The sequence below is a fragment of the Panthera pardus genome, unplaced genomic scaffold (assembly GCF_024362965.1).
Source record: "Panthera pardus isolate Hobbes unplaced genomic scaffold, ASM2436296v1 HiC_scaffold_24, whole genome shotgun sequence".
Classification (NCBI taxonomy): Eukaryota; Metazoa; Chordata; class Mammalia; order Carnivora; family Felidae; genus Panthera; species Panthera pardus.
In genome coordinates, this window is record NW_026526810.1 from 60,286,178 (window position 1) to 60,310,370 (window position 24,193).

Below are 24,193 nucleotides of genomic sequence, written 5' to 3' on the forward strand. Positions count from 1 at the left end.
ATTAGGGATAGAGTAAGTTTCTAAGGAATTTGGAAACAAGGTTTCCAGGACCTTGAGGGGCTAGCTGCTGTTAGGAAATGGCCATGAATTACCATTTAGCAAAAACTCAGTCATGCGACCCTTCAGATTGGGGGGCATAAGCTTGGAGTATGATTGTCAACATATATCTTGTGAGGGTAGACATAAAGAAAATTTCCAAAGGAATTTTTATATGTTTAAAGTAGACTCACAGTATCCTGGAGAGTTGGGCTAAGATTCCCTTTTGTTCTTACCAGAGTGTCAACATCAAGGTAGCTGAGCTCCCAGAGGAAGATCACTCTGCCTGTTTCAAGGCCTTATCAATGGGATGTAGGCAGTAAGGAAATTTAATTTTTCATTTGCCTTTGTTTCCCACATCAATCTCCCTTGGCTTTTCTCTTCATCAAGGAACCTCTAGACCCCGCCTGCAAGTGTGGCCTTATCCCTGATCTCTGACCAATCCTGGGATTCATTAGCAGAAAGTTAAAGTAGAACACCCAGGGCCAGCCCTGTGATCCACAGCTTTGGGTCAGACCTGCTGCCAGCTGGGCTTAGAGCTTATGCAATAGACAGGAGCACTTCTGAGTTTTGGTGGGCCCAAAGCATATACAATTTTAAGGGCATATTTAAGAAAAAAGATGCAAATTTATGAATACAAAATTAGGTATAAGGTCTTAGAAGGGGCCATCCAAGAGAGGAGTCTTAAAACCTAACCTTTATTTACTTCACACTAACTCTGCCTCTTTTCCTAAATTTGTATCTTGATGAGAAAATCTACTCTAGCTAGATCTGTTTCTTTCACACAAGGTTCTCCAAGAAGAGAGACCATGGAGCCAGGAAGAGGAGGCCCACAAATCAATGAGAGACACTGAAGGTAGACTTCTAGACAATATATTAAAGATGTTTACTGGGTATTTACAACATGCCAGATACTGTGTTTTTACATGCTTTCTAATTTGATTTTCTCAATAGCCCTAAGACATAGGTATTTAAGATCCCCATGTACATTTGAGAAAACTTCTCTAACCATTATTTATCCAAAGTCAGAAATATTTATTTAAAAAAAATTTTTTTAATGTTTACTTATTTTTGAGAGAGAGACAGACAGATTATGAGCAGGGGAGGGGCAGAGAGACAGGGAGACACAGAATCTGAAGCAGGCTCCAGGTTCCAAGCTCTCAGCACAGAGCCCGACGTGGGGCTTGAACTCAAGAACCATGAGATCATGACCTGAGCCAAAGTCGGACACTTAACCGACTGAGCTACCCAGGTGTCCCCGAAGTCAGAAAATATATAAGTGAGAGAACTGGGATTTGAACTTTGACTCCAAAGCGCATCATTCTCTAAACTGCTTCAAAATATAATCATTTTGTTGTATCTATCTACAAGGGCCTGGCTCAGAGGTAGGTTGTACTGTCTGTGGTGGTATTAGAAAAGTTGCTTCATGGTGTTGAGATCACTATAGATCATAATTATACTGTTCTCCCTATTAGATGGAGATAATAAAATCTACTCGGTGTTTTGCCTATAACAGCCGTAGAGTTTGTTGCTTTCAGGCACTTGATTTTTGGTTCAGTCCCCATGGTTATGAATTTATTTACATCATTCTTATTGAAACATTTTTTAGTTACTTGTGAATGCAGTGTCAGAGAGATCTCCATTGGCATTTATTCCTAATTTGTACCATAGTATATTCAGTTTAGAATATCATAGGGATAAGTGCTTGTGATCGTTTCATGATTTATTACCAGATGAGTTGGTATTCCTCTAGCATAAGAAGAGAAACCAAACAAACACTATCTCATTTTAGCAGGCTCTGGGGTTGTACTGTTGCCTTTTGTCAGCTCTGCTTATGTAATCCAGAAGAAGAGCACTTACCACTATTTAACAGACTTTTTCAGGAGGGCCTGGCTGTACAGCACCCTGCCAAGTTTCCCATTAGCTATGGAGAAAAGCCATTTGTATTCTGAAATTGCAAATCAGCCAGGCAATCACCACACAGAAATAGCCCCCATGAAAATAAAGCAGTGCTATATTTGAAGCCTTAATCATGTGTATTTATAGACCTGAGTTTAGTTCTATTTGGAAATTTTCGCATTATACAGTAACATTGTGCTTACCAACATGCTCAGAGGGTGAGGGGATGGGACTTCTGATCCATTTACATTTTCTGAGTAATGGAGAGTTAGTCACAAAGAATTTGTCTGTCCACCCTTTGCTAAATGCCCTTCACAAACTGCTTTAGTCAGCTCATAAGGAAGGCCACCTATGAGGCATCAGGAGTAGAAGGCGTAGGGGAAATGTGTTCTCACTAGATTTGAAAGCAATGCATAAAAATCCACCATTAGAGATTCAGTCTTAGAGCTTAGAACCCTTTCCCACATTCAAATGAAAAACATTTGAGTTGGCTAACATACTGTACACATTAGTGTTTTAGCACTTAGTATTGCTGAGTTTATCAGGACATTTCCTGAGAGAAGATTGAGATGATGGTGAATACTTGAGGGCCTTGAGTACCTGGGGTGAGAGAGCAATTTTACCTGTTTCCAGATGCTGCCCTGGTAGTGACTGTCTGCCCTTCCTCAGTGAATATTTGGCACTGATCTGTGATGACTCAGCATTTTACTGGCCCCTTCAGACTCACATCAGCAGAATGACTCATCAGCTTTTTCACCCTCACACCTGCTTCTGTGACAGTCACTGTCTCCCCATCTCCTAGTCACTCATGCTGGTAAGGGAAGAAGACATTTGGATTCCTGGAGGAAGAATATTCTAGGCAGAGAAGATGGTGAGGTGAGGGTCCGGACCCAGGATATGGCCCAGGGTATTAAGGAGGACGAGGGGGCAGTAGAAGGAGAGGGAGGCCAGAGAGGAACATGTGTGGGCATTTTCCAAATTAGAAAGCTTAGAGTTGGCTTTGATTTCTTTCTCTGCCTCTATCCTCCATCCAGACCTTCCCCAAGTACTCAGACACATTACTCACACTTGTAACCTCCTCTCCATTACTCACACTTGTAACCTACTGTATGAAATCCATTCCTTCCAGAGCCTCCCTGACTAATGGCTTTACCCTTCCCCGATCTGTCCTCCATTTGCTGTTAGCTAGCTTTTTACACCACATGTGGTTCCCCTCTTTACCGCCCTCAGTGGCACCTCATTATCTAGGCCAGTACTGTCCAATAGAACTTTCCGCAATGACGGAAATGTCCTATAATCTGCACTAACGTCCACATGTGCATTTGAAATGTGGTTAGTGAGACTGAGAAACTGAATTTCTAATTTTATTTAATTTTAGATAATTTAAATAGTCATGGGTAGCTACTGGCTACATTATTGAACAGTGCATGATTTTTGGTCTCTGATCTTTTGAGAAAGTATTCCCTTTGGGAATCTAATGAAAGCGTTAATTTCCTTTAATATTTCAGTGACGGTATTTTTCCTAGAATTCTAGTGGTTCATGATTCCATGGATCTGGTCCATGTATCCCACATTAAGTATTCTTGACCTACAGGGTAAAGTCTAAGCCCAGTTCTGGGACTAGGAGGCAGATAGCACATGGATAATGTCCTTCGTCTCAAGCTAGATTGGATGGGTCAATTGTCTGGAATTTCTGGAAGTAGACTTGTTGGAGGGATAATGATGATCAGGAAGGGAAACTGGGGGGTTCTCAGAAGGGCAGTATTAAGTGTCAGGTGGCACAGTATCAGGAGTTGAGGAAAGCAGAAACAGACTGGAAATGCAGTGTCAGATGGGGCAAGGCAGCATGGTCCACAGTGGAGGTTATGAGTGAAGTGAGGCGGTCGTACCAGTGCTGGGACACACTAATCCACTTACAAGGACTGTAGCCCCATTCCGTATGCTCAGTGCCACCATCACACTGTGCCAGTCTGTCACAGTTTCCCAAATCCAACATGCTTCCATATCTTTGCTTCTATGGCCTCTTGCTAAAATGCTTTCTTTTTTGTTTTTGTTTTTAATGTTTATTTATTTAATTTGAGAGACAAAGAGGGAACAGAGCACGCAAGAGCAAGGATGGGGCAGAGAGAGAATCCCAAACAGGCTCTGCACCATCAGTGCAAAGCCCAACTGGGGGGTGGCAGGGGGATCCATCTCACAAATCTTGCAATCGTGACCTAAGCCAAAATCAAGAGTCAGATCCTTAACCAACTGAGCCACCCAGGCACCCCTAAAATGTTCTTTCTTTCCTGTTCACCTAACTCATTCTAGAAGGCCAAATTCATCTCCTTTGTGATGCTTCACCTCTCTTCCTTGTGAAATCAATCAGTCACTCTTCAGCTACCCTCTTAACAGCTTACCAGCTCTTACTAGCTTACCTTTACCCTCTTACCTCTCCCAGCCTCCTAGCCACCCAGTGTGGATTAGTAGTTTTAAAGTCAGGCAGACCTAAATTAAAAGTTGATAAAACAGCTGTGCCACTTGCTAACTGGGTGACCCTGAACCACACTGCATTAGCTTTCTCATCTACATAATTGGGGTAACAACACCTTTCCTAAAGAGTTGTTATAACGATTAAATGTATTGAGTTATGGTAACTGACTAGTATTATGCCAGACACACAGTGGGAACCCCATAAACAGTAGCTGTCACTACCATTATTATCATCTATCCAAATGTGGCTTTACCACATGATGTTACCATTACTTGCCTATGGATGTTCTCTTCTCTCCCACATTAGATGGATTCCAGAGGGCCTCTCCTATTTCCAGCAGTTTAGAAGCCACCTGATATGAAGAAGGGGCATATGACTTGATTTGCTAGTCAAAAAAGTTAAGGAATCATTTAGCTAAAAAATTTTAGGACACCCTAATTGTGTATCACACCCTTCCATTAGACAGACTGATAGTATAATAAATATGTACCATCCAAACCTGCTTTATTGCGTGGTTTATAATGTTCAAAAAGATCCAGTCAAGGGACACCTTGACCCGTGGCTATTGGTTAAGTGTCGGACTCTTGGTTTCTGCTCAGGTCATAATCTCACAGTTCGTCTGTGGGATGGAGTCCTATGTTAGCCTCAGCACTGACAACACAGAGTCTGCTTGGGATTCTCTCTCTCCCTCTCTCTCTGCCCCTTCCCCACTCTCCTTCTCCGCCTCCTCCTCCTCCTCCTCCTCCTCCTTTCTTCTTCTTCTTCTTCTTCATCTTCTTCTTCTTCTTCTTCTTCTTCTTCTTCTTCTTCTTCTTCTCTCTCTCTCTCTCTCTCTCTCCCTCCCTCCCTCCCTCCCTCCCTCCCTCTCCCCTCTCCCCCACTTGTGCTCTCTCTCTCTCTCTAAACAAAACAAAAGTCCCTTTCTAGCTCTGGTATTGTTGGAATGCTGTTCTTTGGGTATACCTTGGTTCAGCAGACCAGTATAAGCACATGAGATAGGGCTGCTGTTCCCCAGCTCTGTCCCTGCGAGTTGAGGGAGAAAAATACAGAGCAGGCGTAATCTCAGTGGGGAAAAGACCTTAGATCATGATGACGATGACGATGATGATGATGATGATGATGATATTTATTGAGCACTTATGCCTCAGATACTGTTTTATGTGTTTTACATAAATGATTAAGTTTGATTCTTACAATGACCTTATGGTACCATAGTTTCTGTTTTGTAAGTGAAGAAGTTGAAGCTTAAATTAAGAAGCACATCCAAAGTTTATACAGCCAGTAAATGATGCAGCCATGATTTGAAACAGGATATTTGAGTACAGAGCATATGCCTGTGACTGGCTCATACATGGAGGTGCTACCCAGAAGGGTGGACCCAGATTTTGCAAAAGGGGAGGGACTGGCTGGTGTGTGCAGTTCTTTGCCACCAAAAACAAGATGGAGGTGCTGGGGGTGTGGAGAGGGGCCTGCCGAGAAATCCATTTTTATCTACTCCCAAAACATGTGTATTGTGTAAACTGGCTCCCTCTGGCCTCTTGAATGAGTGAAAGCCCCACTCAGCTTTCTGAAATGTATTTCTGCGGGTAGTGATGCCTTGACAATTGTTTACATGTTGCTGGTGGACTAACCTTACCTATCCTTTGCCAATATTGTCAGCAGCATCACAGGTGGACAAAATGTGTTAAAGTAGCATTCATTCCTCAGCCCCACACTGGCTGCTCTTAGATTGGGTTTCCTTTTATTAGTGCAACACATAATGGGGTCATTCGTATCAGTTCTGAAGGAAAAAACACAGCTCCTCCTCATTTTTTTCTTTTTTCAGAAATGACTAGAGATCTGGCTTCAAAACAGGATGAATGACTGCCCAGTGCTGACCCCTTCCTCAGCCGCCACAGCCCTGGCCAAGAGGGAGGCCTCTGGCATCTGCACAGTAGCCACCTCCTGTTAAGGTGGTGCCTGCTGGGGTAAGTCTGCTCAGAGACCTCTCTTCTGCTTCTGGCTCATGGCCCACACCCTTCCCTGGGTCCTGTTCTGCTCCTTCTTACCACTGTTCACTGTAATCTCCCAGTGTCTGAGGCCTTGAACTTCTCACTGCCTTCCCCACATCTGTCCCAGTCCCCTGTCCTGACTGGCCTGTTTTCTCCTCGCCCTGAGCCTTGATGCCTGCATTCCTGCATGGGTCAGGAGCCATTGCTCACCTTCCTTTTCCTTCCCACTCCCACCTTGGCCCAACTGAAATGTCTTCTCTGTCCTTCATCTGCTGTGATAGAGAAGGTGTCCAGTGTCATTTTAGATTAAGATGTCACCTAGCATAAGCCTGAATCCCAGCAGTCTTGATTTAACCAGACCTTTAAGGCCATTCTAGCCCTGAGCAACCATGATTAAATCCTGCCTGCAGCTTCGAACAAGGAAGACCCTTGCCATTGCAGACTAACTAAAACATCTAAAATTTGACCGCTGGGAGAAAAGAGGTGCATATATTGACAGGTGTTCACATGGGGAGAGGAGCTGAGAGAGAGCTCATCAGCTAAGGTCACCTGCTTGGTATGTGGGCCAAGCTTTGCTAGGATGTTATTGCCTGCATTTCTTTTCAAGCCTGGGAAGCTAGCACAGCCCCATTTAACAACTCAGCAGGGGCAGCTTACCAATCCTGTGCTCATTTGTTTGGAGCATCTGAAGGATGCCAGCTGTCCCACAGCTTTATATGTTGCTCGGGGTAGGCATCAATCATTACCTAGTAAGCTCCAAATACTCACTCACCTGAATGCAGTGATATGCAAAACAAAATCTCAAAGGTGGGGAATTCACAGTTGGATATCTTAGCTTCTCTACAGCATCTTTTTAAAAAGATTCACTAACTCCCATATCCAGAGAGCCTAAGAGATGCCATAACATTTCTAGGCCACTGTTATCACCACCATCTTTAGAAGGGGTGAGAGGAAACCAGTCTTGGGTCCCTCTCACAGCCTCCTGCTACTCGAGGCTGCTTGCAGTGTATGTAACCCTCATAATTTTGAAAGAAAATTAATTAAATGGAAGTTCTGTGCAGTAGCTGATTGGAGGAAGCATAAAGGTGTTACCAAAAGCTTCATCAAGCAGAAAGATATTTTATAAGGAAACTAGATATCCAAGCCTTTCCATATCTGTCCCAGGAAAACAGAATGAAGCCTACCTGGTCGTCAGCTCCAAAGGAGAAGGTCCAGCAAACCTGTGTGAGAAACATCAAGCTGCAGGATTTCTCAGGTTAGCAAAATAATAAAGGCTCTATGCTTGAAGGTGATCTATAAATAAAGTACCTCCTGTGAAGACCAAATCTTGAAGCTATGATCTTTGAAGAGAAAGTCAATATCTGCACACAGATCCATACCACTGGTTAAAGTGGATCCAACAGCTTATTAATGAGACAGAACATGAGATTGATACTGGAATCCTCTGTATTCCTTTTATGATATAGTAGGGTGTAGATTGCCATTCTCAAGAATACCCTTTGTCGGGGCGCCTGGGTGGTTCAGTCAGGTAAGTGTCCAGCTTCAGCTCAGGTCATGATCTCATAGTTGGTGAGTTCGAGCCCCACGTCGGGCTCTGTGCTGCTGACAGCTCAGAGCCTCGAGCCTGCTTCAGATTCTGTGTCTCCCTCTCTCTCTGTCCTTTCCCCACTCATGCTCTGTCACTCTGTCTCTCTCAAAAATAAATAAACATTAAAAAAAAAAAAAACCCTTTGTCATTATTAAGTTTTGTCAGGTTTAAGCAGCCCCTTTAGGCATAGTTATGTGTAGATATCTGGATCTTTCTGTGTCATTTTTGAAAGAAGATATTCATAAAAGAATGCATACATTATGATTCCATTTATATAAAATTCAAGAACATGGTGATAGGAATCTGTTGTCTGTGGATGTAGAGACTGTCTGGAAGGGGGCCTAAGGGAACATTCTGGGGTGGAGATGTTCTATATCTTGATCGGTTACATGGATATATACATTTTTTAAACTCATCAAGTTACACACTTAAAATATGTGCACATCAGATTTGTAATTCTAAGATAAGATTTATAGAAATTTAATTCAACATAAAAGGAAAAAATTACTCAAGCTCTCGGGTTACTGCAATGGATAGCTATTTTCTAGAATAGCCCTTTTATCAGAGCATATTCTTATATATATATATATATATATATATATATATATATACACACACACACACACACATATACATATATACATACATATGTATAACATATATATGTATATACATATATATATACACATACACACACTTATATATATAACATAGTTAACATACAGTGTTCTATTCATTTCAGGTGTACAATACAGTGATTCAACACTTCCATACATTACTCCGTGCTCATCAAGATAGTATACTCTGAATCTGCTTCACCTATTTCACCCATCCCCCCACCCACCTCCCCTCTGGTAACCATCTATTTTGCTTAGTATTATATTCTCTAGATCCACCCATGTTGTCGCTAATGGCAGGATTTCATTCTTTTTTTTTTTTTTTTTTATGGCTGAGTGATCGTCCTTGTGTATGTACACCACATCTTCTGTATCCATTCATCTATCAGTGGACACTTAGGTTGCTTCCATTTCTTGGCTACTGTAAATAATACTGCCATAAACATAGGAGTGTATGTACCCCTTTGAATTAGTATTTTTGTATTCTTTGGGTAAATGTCCAGTAGTGTGATTACTGGATCATAGGGTATTTCTATTTTTAATTTTTTGAGGAACCTCCATACTGTTTTCCAGAGTAACTGCACCAGTTTGCATTCCCACTAACAGTGCACCAGGGTTCCTTTTCCTCTACATCCTCACTAACACTTATTGTTTCTTGTGGCTTTGATTTTAGCCGTTCTGACAGGTGTGAGGTGATATCTCATTGTGGTTTTGATCTGTATTTCCCTGATGATGAGTGATGTTGAGCACCTTTTCATGTGTCTGGTGGCCATCTGGATATTTTCTTTGGAGAAATGTCTGTTCATGTCTTCTGCCCATTTTAATAAGATTATTTGTATCAGAGCATATTCTTACCTGTCAGGGTTTCAGTTCTCTTTTCATCTTTAGCATCTAAGGATTTCTGTTTCTTACAGAGGCTTCTATACACTTATAAAAAATTACTGCTCTAGCTTATCCGGCATTTCTAGCTGCTTTTCATGGGATAGTTTAAGCTTATTCTGGTACATTATCTGCTGGAACCAGAATTCTTTGCTTTCCCTAATGATTTTGTCTAAACCACCTTTTGCCTTATATGTGAAATATATGTAACTATATGTACATATATGTAAAAAGTCTATCTTGGGTAGCTTTGAGATTCTTATCTGGGGTTAAACCTGTGCTTTAAAGGTTTAACTGTTGTCCCAAATCTGTTAGGACAAACCAGCTTATATATTAGGTATACCTAAAGTCAGTTATCAGTAGTGTCTGTCTCAGTCCTATACCTGACAGTTGCTAACTGAGCAGCATGCTGCCCAGTAAAGCATTGAAAAAGAAAACAGAAAAAAGCATCATGAAAACCAGCATGTCCTTTGGGAGGCTGACAGATGGCTATGTCATCTTCTGTGCGTGTTTATCTTTTATCCTTTGCCTTATATTTTTCTCCTGTGGTTAGGAGCCATGTTTAACTTTCCCCTCAAAATGTCACATATAACCTCTTTCTTGAGTTTTAGAAAATGATTGGCCTTAAATAATTAAAGTTATATAAATCAACATAAAAATAATGCAGTTTCATTTGTCGTATGATTTAAGTGCCTCTAAACACAATAAAAATCAACGTTAGGATCACCGCTACTGTTTATACCTAGGCATTGTGCATACATGTGATATTTAGAAGTTCTTCACTGTTCTATTTAGAATGTCCTGACTGTTGTAAATTCCCCATGATATTGTCACACTGAAATTATCGTTTGCACTGTAATATTTAAAGAATGGAAAATGGCACCCAATCTGTGAGATTGTATCACTTATGTGAGAAGTGTGCTTCTCCTGATGGCATGGATGTGAGATCGAAATATATTTACTGTGATGTTGGAGGTTTTCCCACATAGGTGATGTGTGTGTTCATGTGTGTGTGAAAGAGAAAGAGATTAAAATATATATACGTATGCTTATGAGAAAAAAATATGTATGTATGTACATGCATGTTTATGAGAATATTATATTACCTGGATTCTAAGGTGTGCCCTTCTCTCTATTGTAACATTTATAACCATTATACGTTTTCTAGAGTGGTTTCTTTTTTCCCAAATATCTGTTGCTGAATCAATGGTGTATTTCATGGTCATTAGCCTCCTAGACACGGAAGTACTGTGTACATGGAGAACTGAGACTTTTGGTGGAAAGGGTAACATCCTAGTGAGCATTTCATCAGATACCAGATGCTGGTGTATACTAACAAGTTGAGAACTTCAAGTTGTCAGGTTGTGCTTTCTGGAGGCTGCTTCAAACTTGTTTTTCAGATAGCTTAACAACCTCCCCCCCCAAAAAAAAACACATTGGAGAAATTTTTTTTTAGTGTTTATTTATTTTTGAGACAGAGACAGAGTGTGAGCCAGGGAGGAGCAGAGAGAGAGGGAGACACAGAATCCGAAGCAGGCTCCAGGCTCTGAACTGTCAGCACAGAGCCCAATGCGGGGTTCGAACCCACGAACTGTGAGATCTTGACCTAAACCGAAGTCAGACGCTTAACCGACTGAGCTACCCAGCTGCCCCTGGAGAAATACTTACTTTAATTTTAAAAAAAAGTTTAATTGGTTTGGCCAAAGTTTCAAAGAACTTGTGCTAAATGAACAAAAATGTAGCCATTTTTATGGCATTCTAAAATACATAGATTGGATGCCTCTAAGAAACATTTATAGGTAGAAACAGGAAATACATTTAAAAACTTGGGGGCTTTGGAGAATAAACTTTCCATCTTTCCTTCAGCCTGTTTTATTGTAGCAAGCACTCTCTTACACATCGTTGATATCCAGGTATTTAGTCAATGATTGCAAATATTTATTAAGCAAACTGCAGTTACCCGTTAAAAAAAAAAAAATAGAATAATTTCCATCTTTCAGTGAACAAAAATCAATCTGCAAATGCTAATAATTTGCTTGGTGCAGATATGATCTGAGATACTTCTTGTAATATCTTCTGTTCATATCAGTGACTGTTACATTAAAGTGCAGATATAGCTGAAATTCTGGAATGGATGCATGCTGAGTGATGCTTTTGGGTGACCTAAGACTTAGCCCCTTATCTCAAGATTCATTTCTTTCCATCCAGTTAAAGAGGACAGATTACTGAGCTGCTGAAATCAGGAGCAACAATGTTTTTTTCCTTTTTTCTTTCTTTCTTTCTTTCGTTTTTTTTTTAATACAAGCTTCCTAGGTTGATTCAGTAAAGTGATAATAGGACAACAGAAAATAAAAGTTGATTGCAATGAAGTGTGGGCAATTTGAAAACACTAACTCTAAGTGGGAAATATGACTCTTGTAGAATGTAGGTGATGGCTTTTCTTGTTTCAGCTTTAGCACTAACTGCCTAAAATATCTACCAAAATTAGCATTTTAGAAATAGGACCATATGCTAAAATGACATAACTTTAGACCTCTGTGCTTTTATATGTAAATGTAAGGACATTTTAAGCTATAATGCTCAATAGAAGGGAAAAAAGATGGGCTGTTAAATCTCCAACAGTGATCCAACTGACTTTTATAAGACTATTATAGGAAAACTCTGCCTAGATCCAGCCGTCTTTGCTAGTCTGTTGCTTGCAAAGCTGTGCATTCTCCAATTCAGTACAATTCAATTCAATTCATTTAGTCCCTCCCATATTTTCAAAACTTTCTAATAATAATATAACTATTGGGGCACCTGGGTGACTCAGTTGGTTGAGCGTCGGACTTGGGCTCAGGTCATGATCTCTCGATTCATGAGTTCGAGCCCCGCGTCGGGCTCTCTGCTGTCAGTGCAGAGCCTGGAACCTGCTTCTCATTCTGTCTCCCTCTCTCTCTCTGCCCCTTCCCCACTTGTGCTTTGTCTCTCTTCCTCTCTCAAAACTAAATAAACATTAAAAAATTAAAAAAAAAAAAAAAGAATATAACTATTAACTTTGATTCCTCCCCCCTTCCACACAATCTTTGGGTTTTGTGGTTTTGTTTTATTCCTGAAATATTAGCAAAGCAAAGAGGAAATGCATCTGTTCTCTACTTTCAAGAGAATTTAATTTCTAGTACATATTTCATAGTTACATCTTTTACTAGAATTTGTCTTTTTGCCAGTTTTATAACCTATATTATGAAAATACTATGTTTAACCTGGCTTGATGGTCTATAGCATATTTTGCAGAAACAGCATGTGTCTTTCCCTTTCCTTTTATTCCTAGACAGATTTTCCTTGCTGTATGGTTATTCACATTGCCATGAATTTCCATACAATTTAAATATTTTTTAAATGCAGTTCTATGCAAATCAATAGCAAAACAAACAAACAACAACAACAACAAAAACAAATCTGATAAAAAAAATAGGCAGAGGAACTGAATGATCAGTTCCCAAAGAATGTATACAAATGTCCGATAGGTACATGGAAATGTGCTCAACATCAATAATTATCAAGGAAATACAAATCAAAATCACAGTGAGATATCACTTCACACCTGTGAGAATGGCTATGCTCCAAAAGAAAAGAGATAACAAGTGTTGGAGAGATTGTAGAGGAAAGGGAACCCTCATGCACTGTGGATGGGAATGTATATTGGTGCAACCACTGTGGAACAGTATGAACATTCCTCAAAAAAATTAAAGATAGAACTACAATATGATCCAGCAGTTCTACTCCTGGGTATATATCTAAAGGAAATGAAATCACTATCTTGAAAAGATATCTGACCCTCATGTTCGTGGAAGCATTATTCACAATAGTCAAGACATGGAAATAACTTGTGTCCACCGATAGGTGAATGGATAAAGAAAATGTAGTATAATTATACAATGAAATATTATTCAGCCACAAAAAAACAGAAATTCTGTCATTTGCAAAACACGATGGACCCTGAGGGCATTATGCTAAGTAAAATAAGTCAGACAGAGAAAGACAAGTACTGTATAATCTCACTTATATGTGGAATTTTAAAAAACTGAACTCAGAAAGAGAACAGATTGGTAGTTCAGAAGCAGGGTGTGGTAGGGGAAATGGGGTCAAAAGGTACAAATTTCTAGTTAAATGATAAATTCTGTGGATGTTATGGATAGCATGTACATATGCAATATTTATTATACATAACCATTTTGCAATATATACATATATTAAATCATTATGTTGTAAATCTGTAAGGCAATGTTTTATGTTAACTATGACTCAATGAAAACTGGGAAAAAATATAAAAATGTACTTCTATTCCCTTCAGACTACTTTTAACATGTTCTAGTTATAAGTTTCATTTCGCCAAGTCCGTGAAACCTATGAGATGATTCCAAGTTCATCCAACTAGCTGTCCACTAGTGTATGGAAATAAATGAAGACCACCAAAATGAGAACAAACAGAGGCTATTTATTCACAGCTAGCTATAGCAAGAGAGTCAGCCAACTTCACTGGCATTTGGCAGGACTCAAAGTAGGTAGGGGAGTGGAAAAGCTTTATAGTGTAAAAAAGAGAAGGCTTCAGGTGTGCTCTGAATGGAGGGTTTTGGCATGGAAAAGCTAGAGGCTGGCTAACTAGAAGTGGGGCATCTTATGTAATTGGTTTGGAAAACATATTTAGCAAACTCTGCTTGGTCCTGAATTGGAAGCAGGGATGAAAACTAGCGAAGTTGGCAGTCACTGACCAAGACCCAATCATTCTGGACTGATTGAGACATAGGTTGAGGTTTAGTACCTGGATTGGTTGCTGCAGAATTTGTGGGTTAGAGTCCTATTGTCATATATGGTCTTACTATTGTCTGTCTGCATATTCAGTCTCTCTTGTGTCAGAATTTCAGCCTACTAGCTGTTTTCACCAGACCCAAGGGTGGCTGGTAACTGGGTTGATTCACTGAGACATGGCATAGGAACTGGGGTGGCTAATGGAGCATCTTCCTGATGCCTGGCAGCCAAATTTTACATAGTAGATGATGGGCAAAGTGGTATGGATGGGGAAGTAGATGGAATGACCCCAAAGACCTCCTTCAACTTTCTGGAAGATAGTCATTGACAAAGTCATTCATGAGCATGCAGTCTTTCAACTCCTCCATGGGCGTGTAAGAATGGGCTTTGGCCCTGGAAGACTTCCTCACCAAGAGATAAACCCACAGCTTGTGCTGGGCTTATCACATTGTGTGGGAATATCTTTTCTTGTTTTAGACTAAATGTGTGCTCCTTTGTTCTGATTAAGTCTGTGTGTCATATGGCACCGGGTCAATACTGTATCTCTTCCTGGCGGGGAGGGAATCAGGTCCTTCTCTTGCAGTATGACAAGGATGCTTGCAGACCATCACCCTGCCTCAGCCGCAGGACAAGATCTGCTGGCCACGGGGGACCAGTACACACGACTGAAGCTGATCTTGCTCTGCCTCTTCTCTATGTGACTAAAGCATTGTTCCATCCAGTGCCTGAGTGAGTTGTGTCTCTCTAGGAGACCCTCAGCCATGGAGTGTGTTGATATCCGCACTGTTGCTCCTGGCACTGTGGGACTTCTCCCCTGGAAATGATAGGAGGTGTCATTTGCTCAACAGTTGTCATTAGGGAACTCTGACTGCAGAAAGAGGGGACCCAGGCTCGAGGCTAGGACTCAAATGGAGAATTTAAACCTTTGTTTCTAGAGTACTGTCAGATACACAGTAGGTAAATAAATGAATGGGAGGACTCAGAAGAAGAAAGTACACTGGCTAGCAACTTATGAAGATAAAAACCAGTGTTGGATCTGGGTAATAACGGTAACAAAGATCAAGCCAGAACCCAGGCACTATGAATAGAACAAGGACATGAGGTCCTGTTTGATGCTTGGCTACTCTAAATTCTTCATAATTAGAAAATAAATGGGCCCTAAACCACTTTATCTGAGGCTGTGGCTGCCTGGCAAGCAATGTCACAAGCCACAAAATCTCCACTAGGGCCAGTGCCCACCTGCCTGTAGGAGACTGTTGGGATTGGCTTGTTCATGCTGTTCATCCTCCAGAGCTCCACCCTCTCTCTCCTCCATATACACCCTTTCTGTCTCCAGAGTCTTCCTGTCCCTCTGGGGCAGCTGCCAGCTCCCCATTTCCCTCAAACTTCTTAAAAGGGCTTCTCCCTCCACTTCCCCTCATTTCTCCCCGAGACCTCTGCTGCCAGCCCCTTCTCCTGCACTTGTCACCATTGCTGTCTTTCCTCTTATAACAAATCCTCTAAACCTGTCTTTTCACTGTTTAAATCCTTTGCTATCTTCTAATATTTTGTAACGATGCTGATCTTTGTCAACAGCATCAATTGAGGATAAATAAAAATTCCTACTACACATATGGATTTATGTAGTAGAGTTTATCTGTAGCTTAAATGAACATGCTCCCTACCTCCAGGTATGGAGATCTCCACCTCACACTCTTGGGCCATGTACTCATTCATCCAAGAAATATTTTTCAAGGGCTACCTCTCACAAGACACTGAGGCAAACACTGAGGATGGAGTAGTTAAAAAAAAAAAAAAAAAAAAAAGAAAGAAAAGCAGACTAGATCTTTACCCCCTCAAGGAGTTAAGACCCCAGCTCAGTGTTTCTCAAACTTCAGTGTACATCAGAATCACTCTGGGGGCTGGTTAAATCCCAGAATGCCAGGCCCAACCCCCAGAGTTTCAGATTCAGTAGGTCTGGAGTGGGGCTGGAGAGTGAGCATTCCTAACAAATTCCCAGGGGGTGCTGATGCTTTTGGCCTGTGGAGAACACTTTGAGAACTCCTGTTCTAGCAAAGCACACAGGTAAAACACAATTACACAATACATTATTTACTTACAGTAGATGCTGGGGAGAAGCACAGGGTAAGACAGGCTAGGTTAGCAAGGGCTTTATTGAAAAGTCATCGAGCTGAGCCTGGGGAATGAGCTAGAATAGGATAGATGAAAAAATAGAGGAAGGAAGGGCCTTTGTGAAGGTTTGATGCAATTGGGAAATTGAATGAAGGCCTACTTGGGGAACAGAACAAGATTGAGAGAGACATATCCTTGGATAAAGTTAGACTCTTTTCCTTTACCAATCTACTTAACAGGTGATGCTTACCCTTGGTCAACTAACAGAGTGTTTTGTTCACCCTGAATGCACACTGGAATCACCTGGAGAGCTTATAAAAGTACTAATTCCCAGAAATTCTGATTTGATTGGTCAGAGATGGAATCTGAATTGTGGTCATTTTAAAACTCTCCCCGAGTTGTTCTGTGTAGCCAGGGTTGAGAATCTAAGAATACTGCATCCTTTATCCAAAGGACTTGTTTCTTAGTATTTTCTCTTTCCCAGTTGGTTGATATTTCCTCATAGTAATTCTTCAGTGCCACCCACCTCCACCATTTTTAATATATCCTCTGAAGTTAATTGTAAGATGAGGGGAAGCAAGACAAAATTCACTAGTAGTATTTTCTTTTTTTTTTTTTTTTTAAGTTTTATTTACTGAAGTAATATCTACACCCCACATGGGGCTCAAACTCATGACTCTGAGATCAAGAGTCACACGCTTTTCTGACTGAGCCAGCCAGGTGCCCCAGTAGTGTTTTCTTTTAAGCAAATATCAGAGTCAAGCAACAGTATCAACAATAGCCAAACTATGGAAAGAGCCCAAGTGTCCATCAATTGATGAATGGATAAAGAAGATGTGGTGTATATATAATCAATGGGATATTACTCAGCCATCAAAAAGAACAAAATCTTGCCATTTGCAATGATGTGGATGGAGCTAGAGTGTATTATGCTAAGCAAAATAAGTCAGGCAGAGAAAGAAAAATGCCATTTAATTTCACTCATGTGGAATTTAAGAAACAAGACAGATGAACATATGGGAGGAAGGAAAAGAGAAAGGGAAACAAATCACAAGAGACCATTAACAATGGATGGAGGTGGGTGGGAGATAGGCTATATTAAGGAGGGCACTTGTTATGATGAACACTAGGTGCTGTGTGTAAGTGATGAATCACTGAAGTCTACTCCTGAAACCAATATTGCACTGTATGTCATCTAACTAGAATTTAAATAAAAATTTAAAAAGAAAAATAAAGCAACCATCAAAGTAAAAATTGAAACAACAGAGGAGAAAGGCAAAGGCTTATTATAGTCAGCAGGGGAGTACCCCCAGGAAATCGTTCTTATTTTATGTTAGGGCCATTACCTTTCAGACCATAGAATTTCTATTTGAGGTTGAATTTTTCACAATGTAGTCTTACTTAAAGTAAGGTTTGTTGTTCAGATGTGTGGAATCATAAGCATCTAAAGAGAAAGACTATGTCTTATATAACCAGATATTTCCCACGAAGCCTGGTATTTAATGACTGGAGGAAGAGCTAATGTAGAACTGGTCATGATTTTGCATTTTCATCCCCTTTTACCTGTAAGTTCATGGTCTTTTCCATCACTCCTTTAAGGCAGACCAACAATATTATTCCATTCTCCCCTCACATTGCCATTTGAATCAATACTTATAATTAATACTTACAAAGGGAAAGGAGAGAAGGAAGGAAGCCTGAGAGGGAGGGAGCAGTGGAGAATGGAGGAGCGAAAAAGCATCAAGAACAAGCTTGGCCTAAGGGTTCCTGCCCATATGGGAGAAAAAGAGAACCAAGGGGAGACAGCTGTGGGTTGAGTGTTGATGCACTCCACCCACCTCATTTCCTTCTATTTTCACAAATACCCTGTATGATGGGTACTATTTTTCCTATTTTACCCATGAGGAACAAAGACTCGGAGAGTTTACATAACTTTCTTAAGGTCATACATTTTACTTTATGCTCAACACCATAGGAAGCACTTTCATAGACTTATTTTATCACCCCTCACAATTACTTGAATTTTGCACCCGTATTCCAAACAGTCTTAGACAGGCAAAATCACTTACCTAAACCTGCATACCTAATAAAAGGTGAAAGTGCAATTTGAGCTCAGGCAGGACCTACTCTATGCTCTGTCATATGACGAAGCTGAGATGGACTTAGGTCTATATGATATCATAGTGCAGAGGAAGAGGGAGACATTTGCAGCATGGAGAAAGGAGCATCACTTAGTCAGGGAAGGGCTTAGAGAGGAACAGAGAAGATGAGACACCAGAAGACATTGGTTGGCACTTATGAATGTCATTGCCCTGGAGCAACCTATGTGGAGCTCCATACCTGGCTTATAGAAGTGGGGAAAAGGGGCAAAAAGTCATGACTTCTATTCTTAAAGATTTGAGAATATAAATAGACACTGTGTGCATGTGAACACAAATGGAAAAGTGACACCTTATAAAGAGAAGCGATTAAAAATGCCCACGTGCTAAGAACACTGCTGAAACTAGACTGCGGACTAGACAGGGAGTGTTAGCCTGGGAATTGAGGATGAGCTGGAAAGGAAGGTGGGTTGGTGGGAAAGAAGGGATGGGCAGGAGAGATGCTTTGAAGATGACTGTGTAAGGAGCAGAGGATGTTGACTTTGCTAGGATGGGATGTAGTTGAGAACTGACTCAAGATACGGCAAAAGATGAGGGCAGTGGGGTCGCAGAGGTGAAAGACTGAGAGACACCACCCGAGTCCTGAGAACCATTGAGAGCAGATGAAATGCCCTGCCCAAAGGGCAGAGAGAGGATCAGGATTCCACCTGGGCTGAGTAACTGCATTCTCCAACCAGAGTTGGGGATGGCCTTAACAGAGTATGGAGTCTGATGTTACTCAAAGTGTAGTCATTGGACCAGCCGCACATACATAGTCTCTGAACTTGTTAAAAATTCGGTCTCTCATCTTGAAATCATTGTTGCACTATATGCTAACTAACTTGGATGTAAATTTTTTTAAATTAATTAATTAATTAATTTAAAAAATTCAATCTCTCAGAGCCCACCTCACCCCTGAATTAGGATTTGCATTTTAACAAGATACTCAGGTATTTGCATACACATTGATAGTTACCAAGCACTGAAGAGGAGTGCATAAGAGATAAGAGTTGCCTCTTGTCAAATGTGGGAAAGACCTATACCCAGAATGGAACCAACATTTTGTCAAAGAGGGAAGAGGCTTTTTGCTGCTTGTTGTGCTTCCCTAACATTACTCAGTCCTGCTAGAATATGGAACTTCATGAAAGAGGAAAGGTGAGTTGAAATGTGGAACAGTAGAATACACGGGTTAGCAGCCCACAGGTTTAACATGAGTGACTTAAGGATGCTCAGCTGATCCTGGCTGCTGTCACCCTATTATCAAGCACAAAATCTCTACAAAGACCAGAGAATAGAGGCCCATGGGAAGAGCTGTCTAAGGAATGAGAGGGGAACATGGTGCAATGCAGATAGCCCAGAGAACTAGAACGGGCTCCCAGCCTCTCGAGTTGGTTGTTAAGTATTTCAAAATGGTGGTAGCTTGAAATTGGCTGTGGTGGGAGTATTTCTACCACAGAAGTCAATAAAAACTACAAATCCAGACTTTGTATTTTTCAGAGAGTCAGTTTATCAGCACGCCACTGTGGGAGAGTAGACAAGTCAAAGGAGAAAGCCCTGGAGTTGGTATGTGTAAAGTATGGAAGGAGAAATTCAGGAAGGGAAAAGACAAGGGACATCCTAAACATTGATGCTAGAAAATGTTGCTAGAGATACCTTATTCTAAACTCATGGTAGGGGCTGGGATTCATCCAATGCCTTCATTTTTTTTTTTTTTTTAATTTTTTTTAACGTTTTTTTTTTTTTTTTAATTTATTTTTGAGACAGAGAGACAGAGCATGAACAGGGGAGGGGCAGAGAGAGAGGGAGACACAGAATCTGAAACAGGCTCCGGGCCCTGAGCTGTCAGCACAGAGCCCAACACGGGGCTCGAACTCACGGACTGTGAGATCATGACCTGAGCCGAAGTCGGACGCTTAACCGACCAAGCCACCCAGGTGCCCCCAATGCCTTCATTTTTAAAATTTCTTTCCACAGGCCTGTCTCAAGAGTGGGAGTTCACTGAAGGTTCAAAGAGGATAGAGAAGATGTGAAATAATGTGGAGAATAAAATTCTGAACTGACCAAAGAAACGTATAAATGTGACTGGGCAGCCATTGCCCCATGGGGTAAAATGTCCCTGTAAGTTTTTATCTGCTGGGATATAAGCCTAGAGAAAGTAGACAGTGGGTTCATCTAGGGTGGAGGCTTTTTCTCAATCACGTGGATATTGTATTTAATAATAATAATGATACTTCTGGTGGCTTAGATTTACCTTCATGTTTCTGATATTATCATTATCATTTTGGTTGAAAAATAAGTTTCTTTTCTTTTTTTAATGTTTTTTTTTTAGAGAGAGAGAGAGCGTGCACATGAGCATGCACGTGAGAGAGAGAGAGGAACAGAGGATCTGAAGCAGGCTCTGCACTGACAGCAGAAAGCCCAATGTGGGGCTCAAACTCACAAACCATGAGATCATGACCTGAGCCAAAGTCACATGCTTAACTGACTGAGCCACCCAGGCACCCCTGAAAAACAAGTTTCTGATAAAGAAGTGTACCATTGGAAGGTATCTTTCTCTTTTTATTTAAACTGTTAAATGTATTTAATAAGCTTCATCCCTAAATGTCTCTGATTCAGCCAGGCCGCTCTCATTAGTTTCCACTGAAAGCATCTTGCACTTCCCCAACTTTGTGGTCTTGCTTTTTCTGTACCTCTTATCTGTGACGCCATTCTCTTTCCTGTCCTCCTGTTGCACTCTACCCAGACCTTCAGACCAAATACTACCTCTTCCAGGAAGTCTTCCCTGACCGCTCCACCTGTAGTAAACTCTTTCTCCATTCAACACAGATAGTCTGGACAAAATCCTTGGGAATTGTGTCTTATACCTTTTTCAAATGAATATTAGGAGCTGTGGTCTATCCATTGCAGAATTCCAGCTATGGAGACAGGACAGTCGCCTACATAAAAGCACTTGATAAAAATAATACATATTTTTCCCTTTATAAATGTTCTCTCTACTGTCAAATTCCTCAGTAGCCCTCTAAGTATGCTTCCAATGTGTCAGTTAGCATTCTTCTCTCTTTGTTCTAAAATGGACCTTAAGAAATAGCAATGGCACCAGTGCCCCTCCCTTTCATCATGGCACCAGTTCAAGCCAGCAGAAGGGATCAGCTGATTTGGGTTCCAATCTAAATCTTTGCTTTAGATGATCAAATTGCATAAAACCTAATTTAAGTAACGAAGAATAATGTGCATTTATAATACAATAAGCTTACCCTTAAAAAAAAAATAAGCTTACCCTTTCAGGGCTAAAGGGAAAAATAAATATCTTGATAATCCCAAATGAGTCTCTAATTAGCTCAACAGGACTGGGGAGAAGAGAACAAAACAAATATTCACGGAGACCTGCTCTGCCCAGCCCCCCCTCCCCGCCCCCGCCTGCCACTTCAGGACACTCCAGGACCTTGGGCAGCACAGTTGAGTAGCAGAGTGTCCAGATCAAGCAGACATTTTTCTTATGTATGGGGCTTTTTCTTTAAAGAGAGGATTTTTTTTTTTTTAACCTCCTGGGGCCTCACGAAATGCTCACACTCTATTCTTTCACACATGGACATGACCAGATCTCTGGAAGAGCTTCTAATTATAAACATGGTGTTTATTTTCCTGGCCCTGTGTCATTTGACTTTCTTTTCATTTGTATGAAATAGGAGACATCAGTTTTGAAGACTTGCTGACACTTTAATGAAAAGAAGTTTGGTTGTGAGTGGGTTGCTCTTTATCTCTGTTTCCATGTCTTTTCTAAATCAAGTATCTCAAATTCACCTTGGAGGTGACTGGCATCCTACTTTCCACTAGAAAATATCCATAAGTCAGCACAGGATGGGAATCTAACCCTTACTATGAAGGCAGGGCAGAGGGACAAGTCCAGCATAGGTCTCTGGGATACTGGTGATTTTCCCCTCCTTTGTTTGGTCAAGGTTAAATTGTTTTCCATTGTATTGACACAATGTTTACGTAAGCACCCTAAGCCCAAGGCAGAAGCTATGTATCCCTTGCTGTCCTTTCCTCAGTTTATAGGTACCTTAATTTTTTTTTTTTCAACCCAACAACCGAATTTGTCACAGGATAAGAATTCTTTCTCAGTTCATGGCTCAGAAAATATGTAATCCTTTGTTTTTCAAGGGCAAATTCTTAACTTTTTTTTCTTTGCATGCAAGCATTCTTAATAATCAAAATACAGAATAAACGTTCCTTTTTAAGATGGATAAGAATGAAGTTCTTCAGGACATTTCATTTTTCTTAGCTTTACTCAGTCAAAATTGGCACTCATTAGTAGGCTGTGGGGGAGATACGCACTATGGTTCCTGCCCTTTGGAAGCCAAAATTTCATAAGGAGAGAAAGGATGACCACAACAAGGATATTAAAGGCACTTGACCGAAGCTCATGTGTTTGTCATCTCTAGAATACATAGAACAAGCCACCTGTATCTGCCTAGAAGATGGGAGTTGGGGAGAGCAGGAACTGGCTAGGGATGAAGGTACAGGAAGGACTTTATTCTTGCTTTGGAAGTCAAGTTGGCGTGGTGTTGTGCTGGAAAGATTTTTTAACAGGGAATGCCAACAGAGATCAGAAGAAAAGTAGAAACATGATTTGGCAGGAAAGATTAGAGATGATATTCTGGGCAGAGGGCTAAGTGTGTGACGGGGGTGAGAGAGACAGACAGGGAGAGCAGAGAGACAGAGAAAGGGAGAGAGAGTCTTGATTAAATTGGTAGGGCTATCTGGCCAAAGAGGTAAAATCCTGAAGTCAAGAGATGGAGAACAGCAAGGCAAATGCTACGTTAATATAACACTTCCTTGACTTTATTTGGTATTGTCAGTCTTAAATTTTAGTCATTCCACTGTTCTGTGATGGCTGTTCATTGTAATTTTAATTTGCACTTCCCTGTTGCTATTGAGATTGACTGCACTTTAAAATGCTGATTGGCCACTGGGATACCTCTTTCGTGTAGTGCCCATCTAAGTCTTTTGCCCATTTTTATATTGGCTTGTCTATCTTTTTTTCATTGATGTATAGGAATTCTTTATATAGCCTGAATCTAAGCCCTTTGTAGGGTGTATGTATTGCAAGTATTTTCTCCCCAGGGTTCTTACCCCTGATAGATTCTTTGTTGAAACAAAGTTGTTGTTATTTCTTTATGGTTAGTGTTTTCTGTTTAAGAAATCTTTGCCTAGGGGTGCCTGAGTGGCTCAGTTAGTTGAGCATTAGACTCTTGGTCTCGGCTAAGGTTTTGATCTCACAGTTGTGAGTTTGAGCCCCGAATCCAGCTCTGTGCTGATGGCACAGAGCCTGCTGGAGATTCTGTGTCTCCTCTCTGCCCCTTACTTGCTTGTGCTCTCTCTCTCTCTCTCTCTCAAATAAAATAAAAAAGAAACATATATACATGTATATATGAGAGAAAGGAATCCTTGCCTATCCAAAAGTAATCAATATATTATCCTGTTATATTCTAAGAACTTAATCCTGTAAACTCACCCACTTAGACCTACAATTTGCTTAGAAGTGAATTTTGTATATGGTGTGAGATGGAGTCAAGATTCATTGTTTTCTTCATATGGCTATGCTACTGACCCAACACCATTTATTAAAAAGATCCTCACTTTCTCAATATTTTTCAAGTTGGCATTTGTCA

At 40.7% G+C, this 24,193-nt stretch overlaps 1 long non-coding RNA gene across 1 annotated transcript; it reads left to right on the forward strand.

Annotated features, from left to right (window-relative positions):
* LOC109263204 (uncharacterized) lies at positions 1-20,721 on the forward strand. Its single transcript, XR_002078119.2, has 4 exons — positions 1-892; positions 6,234-6,375; positions 7,564-7,654; positions 20,496-20,721. It is a non-coding gene; the product is annotated as an uncharacterized LOC109263204 (long non-coding RNA).
* The last annotated feature ends 3,472 nt before the right edge of the window (positions 20,722-24,193 follow it).